The following is a 6,000-nucleotide window of genomic DNA, read 5'->3' as shown; positions in this document are numbered from 1 at the left end:
ATCGAGTTAGTGCAGCAAAATCAATTTTTCGGATCACCCACTGAGGATCCGAATTTTCATATTTCAACTTTTTTAAGACTCAGTGGAACCGTGAATGCAAACTAAGAGGTCGTAAGGCTGCACTACTTTCCTTTTTCCCTGGGGGGTAGAGCTAGTACTTGGTTTAATTCATTGGAAAATGGTTCTATCACTTCATGGCATCAAATGAAGCAAACTTTTCTCGCTCGATTCTTCCCCTATTCTAAAACAATTCAATTAAGGAATCAAATCACACAATTCACTCAAAAAGATGGAGAATCTCTTTACGATGTGTGGGAGCATTTCAAAGAAATGCTTAGACTTTGTCCCCATCATGGTTTAAAGAACTGGCTTATTATTCACACTTTTTATAATGGTCTTTTGTATCCCACAAAAATTCATGTTGATGCAGCTGCAGGTGGAGCTCTGATGAACAAAACATACACAGAAGCATATGCTTTGATCGAGGACATGGCACAAAACCACTTTCAGTGGACCTACGGAAGGGACACCACTAATGTTGCTCCTTCACCCTCTCAGAGAGAGGTAGGTATGTATGAAAATTCTTCCCTTGATCATCTAGCTGCTAAGGTTGACACACTCACACAAAAATTTGATAAAATAAATACTAGTGCTGTCACACCTGCCCCTGTATCACCTCTTTGTGAAGTTTGTGGTGTATTTGGCCATATTGGCATTGATTGCCAACTAGGTAGTGTTGTTAGAAGTCCTGAGCAAGTAAACTATGCTCAATATAATCAAGGGTTTAAAAACAATCAAATTTTTTTTCAAACCCCTCAAAATCTTTTTGGACAACAAACAACACCACCCGGTTATGCAAACAACCAAGGAATTCCTCAAAAATCCAGCTTGGAAATTTTACTAGAAAAATGTGTTATTGATCAATCCAAGCAGCTCCAAGAGCTTAAAAATCAAACTGAATTTTTGAAGGACTCTCTTGCCAAACATACATCGAACGTAGACTCCATAGTTACTCACAGTAAGGTGATAGAGACTCTGACTTCTCAAGTACCCCAACAGGTGGCTACTCCCTCTCAAACCTCCGAAGTCCTTCTAGGCCAAACCAAAACCAACCCCAAAGACCATATAAGTGCTATTATTTTTAGGGATGGTAACCAATTAGAGGACCCCGTTGTGAAAATTCAGAACAATGAAGGAGACATAGGAAGTGATAAGCCTCAAAGTGAGAAAGCTATAAGAGAGAATGACAAGCCATTTGTTTCACCATCTCATGAGCCTAAAATTCCTTTAACACAAGAGTTTGCTAAATCCAAGTTTGATGAGCAGTTTAGAAATTTTATTGAAATACTTCCAAACAAATTGCCACCTAAACTTAAGGATCCAGAGAGATTTTCCATACCTTGTGTCATAGGATATAAAACATTTGAGAAAGCCATGTGTGATTTGGGAGAGAATGTTAGTTTGTTGCCATTATCCCTTAGTGAGAGATTGGGTATAGGATAGTTAAAACCACTTTCTAACCGTCAAGCTAGTGACTCTAAACAAGCGCTTCGTGGGAGGCAACCCACGCATTTAATTGCTTTTGTTTTGTTTGTTTTTGGTTGTTTTAAGTGTTTTGTAGGTAATTGTCCAAGTATGATTCAAGAAAAGTGAAAAATTTTGAAGCCCCCAGGACCAGAAGGTTGGCACGGCCCGTGCTAAGGCTGGCACGGCCATGCCAGGTTTTTAAGGCAAATTTGGAGCATGAAGTCAGTAAGTTGGCACGGCCCGTGCCAAGGGTGGCACGGCCGTGCCCGACCTCTACACACCATATAACATAAATTTTTCTTCCTTCTTCCTCATTCACAAACCACAACCCTCTTTCATCTTTCAAACTTCTCTCTAAACCACCATAACCTTCAAACCTTCAAACCTTCATATCTCCCTCAAAACTTCACCAATTCACTCATTTCTTTCACCAATCAATCACAAACTTCATTCCAAACACAAACCACCCATCAAAAACATCTTTCATCCACTCAAACCCATAATTCACCAAACCCTTATCACCATAAACCCTAACCCAAAAACCACAAAATCTTAACCAATCTCCACATCTAAACCCATAAACCTCACTAGAACATCAACCCCAACCCTCAACCACCCTTTTCTACAAAATTCTTCACAAACCCTAACCTTCACCAAAATTTCATAATCAACCCAAGGTCAAAGGTCTAATGGCTTCAAGAAGAAGTGGCAAGGAACCGACAACATCTTCCGGAGGACCTCCATCAAAGAAAAGGGCACCGGCAAAGAATCATGGCATCACCTTCAAGGATAACAACCAAAAAGAAAGGTATAAAGTCCTTATCACTAAACCTTTGCATCCTTGTAGGTACCCTCATTTTCATACTATGAATACCTTAGGGATTAGGGACAATGCTTTTGAATTCCTGAATAGATTAGGATGGGGTGAGATGCTTAGTCCTATGAGGGGGTATGAAAATTTTACTTATGAGTTTTTAAGTTCTATCCAATTCAAGAAAGATAAGTTGAATTTAGATGACCCCGATCATAGAGTCTCCTTCCGGCTTTTGAATATTGATTACGAGATGTCCCTTGAAAACTTTTGCACTGAAATGGGCTTCGCAAATGCGGGGTTCATCCATGACTCTTGGAATCAAGCTTTAAAGCCGGAAGACTATAACCCTGCTAGCTTTTGGACACGCATAACTGGTCTAGATCAATACGTTTCACGTTCAAACAAGGCTAGTAACATCCACAACCCAGTTCTTAGGTACCTTCAAAGGGTAATGGCTTGTACCATTTGGGGTAGGAAGGAAGTAGGAACATGTAGGACGGATGAAATCTTTATGCTTTGGGCTATGCTTCATAATTACCCCGTGAATACTTGTTTTTACATGCTTGACTACCTTGCCTCAATAGGAACTAAGCCTAATCTTGTAGCCGACATAGTAGTGGGGGGTGTTATCACATTCATTGCTAGTAAGTTTGGAGTGAGCGAGGAGGAAGGGATACATGAAATTCAGGGCAACAATAGGCTTAACATAGAGACTCTAATCTCTATGAAATTCATTACACATCATCCACCCATGCAATATGCCCTTAAACTCAATGTGCCTATTCTGTTTTTGCTTCCTAACCCATCTCAGACTAACACCGAGGTGGAGGAAAATTGGTTGTATGTTGATAATGAACAGGTACATGAGCAACATGATGAAGGAGAAGGTGCTAACTTGCACCATGAGGAGGAGCACCATGACCATAATGTCGGAGAACTCAATAATGATGAAAGATGGGCATGGATGCGAACCGAGGTTGAAAGGATAAGCACCGAGCAACAAAGGCAAGGTGTCGAACTTTTGGGGCTGAGAAATGATGTCCAAAGGGGCAACCGCTTGTCGGAAGAAAACAATGCAATGCTCCGAAGGATGATGCACCAATTCAATCTCCAAGGTCCTTCTTATGGACCTCAATGAGAACATGTGAGCTTTCCTCTTCCTCTCTTCCCTTCTTCTTCTTCTTCTCTCCCTAATTCTTCTTCTTCACTCCTTCTTCTTCTTCTACTTCTTCTTCCTTTCTTTTAACTTCTTTTTCTTTTGAATCATTGAGGACAATGCTTCCCCTAAGTGTGGGGGGCCCTAATAAAGTGTCTAGAGTCGTAGTGTCCAAACTCCCTTGAACTTTATTCTTTTGTTTTGTTTTTATAGTGAAAGGCATGACTAGTAGCTTGTGTTTAATGTAAAAAATGGCATGAAAATTTTTGTTTTGTCTCTTCTTTAGGTTGCTTCTTGTACATGAAAGTAGTTTCTTGTGTTTCTTATGTTCTTGCTATACCCATGTCTTGTTTTATTGTGAAAATCTCCAATGAGAAAAGCACCCGGTTGCAATCCTTGAGCAAATGTATGAATAGGTATTTTAAGGAACACGTTCTATCTTTAGTGTTAACTTAGACCCTTTAAAGTCTTAAGAGTAAAAGTAGTATAAGTTTGTGTGGGAAATTAACCAATGTTCTTAATTGTTATATTCTTAAATTGTTAAAGTTAAAAGGGGCGGGAGAATGGCACCAACATGTGGGGGAAAGGACAATCCCTAACTTCCTAATTGTGGTGGTGACTCCCTAATTTGAACTTAAAGTGAAACAAATTCATCAATGCTAGGGGGAAAGGACAATTACATCCAAAAAGACTTCCTACGCAGAGATGAAACAAATAATAATTTTGCAGCACTGCTTAGGGTGATTTTGAATCTAGGGGGAAAGGACAATTACATCCGAGAAGACTTCCTACGAGGATAGATAGCCCCTAAGCATCTGCAGCCCCTTGTGCTTAATTGATAATCTAATCTAATTTTAACTTAAATTCCCATCACTCTTATATGAAATGAAGAAAGGACTTTTCTCGGTTACTTTAGCACTAAGGATAGAACCTATTCCTCATAATATCTGTCTTATACAGGAGCAAGAAAAGGGTTGGATGGCACACACACTCACTTGAGACTTGATGTTGGGTAGAATAGGTTCATGAGAAGTATTTGAAATTGTAATTAGTGTACTTGAAGGAAAGCCTTTCTTTTGAGACATGTGTTCTTAATATTTCCATGAATAAATCTTTTGTTGCCTGCTATGTCTATTGCCTTTTGCTTGAGGACAAGCAAAGATTCAAGTGTGGGGGAGTTTGATGAGTCATAGATTAGTATATTTTAATGCTTTATTTAGTTTAGTTTTAAATAAGATTTGATTTGATTTTATTGCATTTTATTTTCTTTTAGAATATTTTACTTTAAATTGCTTTTTATTTTATTTTAGGAACGAATATATGGTGGAAGGTGTCTTGGAACAAAAGAAAGAGGACTGGAGCAAATACAGTGTGAAAATACGAAGATATGGAACAAAAATATGTTCCCACCAAGTCAGAAGGTTGGCACGGCCAGTGCCAACATGTGGCACGGCCGTGCCACCTCCAGAAGTCTCTTTTGCTGCTTTTTCTTCGGGCCCAAGTTACCCTGTTGCAGCTTTACTGTTTTACCCTTTTAGTTGCTTAGTTTCTAAGTCAATTGTAAAGCTATAAATAGAGTAGCTCTCCACCATAAACATTCACCTTTTACTTTGTTTATTTCAAGTATTATTTCAATAAAAAGTATTTATTTCCTTTTTACTTTCTTTGCAATTTATTTTACTGTTTATCTCTCTTCTTCCCCCATGTCTACGATGAACATGAGTGAGTAGACTTCTTCGTCTTGGGATTGTTGGGGAGTCTAATGACTCAATCCTAAACAAAACAAGCCTAAACCCTAATTTCTATGTAACCCTAATTTCTAATCTAGATTCACCGTCTTAACGTGGATTAAAAATTATCAAACTGTGGAAGCGAAAGCGGAGGTTTTGATAATCATTAATCCATCATCCCAAACATCAATTCATAAAGCGAGAGCGGAGTCTTGATGTTGGAACAAGTGAATCTAGACAATAATTGCAAAACAGTGAAATAGTCTTTGCCATTATTGAGACAAAGAGTAGTTTCAATCCTCTATGCATCTTTTAGTAATCATGTCAGCGAAATAGGCTTGATTGCTAGAAGTAAACTCTCACCGGACTTTCATCGGAAAGGTGAGGGGCTAAGGGAAACCGGTCTTTAGAAATTAGTGTGTAAACCATGAAATTAGATGTTTAGGTCTTGTCTAGTGAAGGATTTGTCATTATGATGAACCAATGATCCCGAGGCCCTTTATCATTATTGTTATTTACTTTCAGCAATTAAACCCCCTTCGTATAAACTTTTCTCTCTTCTAATCATTCTCTAAAAGTTAATTGAATTCACAACTCCCTAGAGGAACGATACTCTTCTTACTACTATTACTTCGATAGGTCGTGCACTTGCGGTTTGGCTCTATCACACCACCTGTCTACAATACAACCTGACGGTTGATTATACGTGTGTGATCATGTTTCCTAGACGGTCGTGCATACTAGATCCGTCATAGGTTCCTATACGTGTCATG

The 6,000-nt window shown here is 38.8% G+C and overlaps 1 non-coding gene across 1 annotated transcript; it reads right to left on the bottom strand.

The window, feature by feature from the left end:
* Positions 1-252: 252 nt before the first annotated feature.
* Positions 253-359, bottom strand: LOC146939022 (small nucleolar RNA R71). Its single transcript, XR_015033723.1, has one exon. It is a non-coding gene; the product is annotated as a small nucleolar RNA R71 (small nucleolar RNA).
* Positions 360-6,000: the final 5,641 nt, after the last annotated feature.

The sequence above is a fragment of the Medicago sativa genome, chromosome 3, assembly GCF_051527215.1.
Source record: "Medicago sativa cultivar Bolivia chromosome 3, Bolivia_mono, whole genome shotgun sequence".
NCBI lineage: Eukaryota > Viridiplantae > Streptophyta > Magnoliopsida > Fabales > Fabaceae > Medicago > Medicago sativa.
Note: the sequence above shows the minus strand (reverse complement) of the source record. Positions and strands in the feature narration are given on the sequence as shown.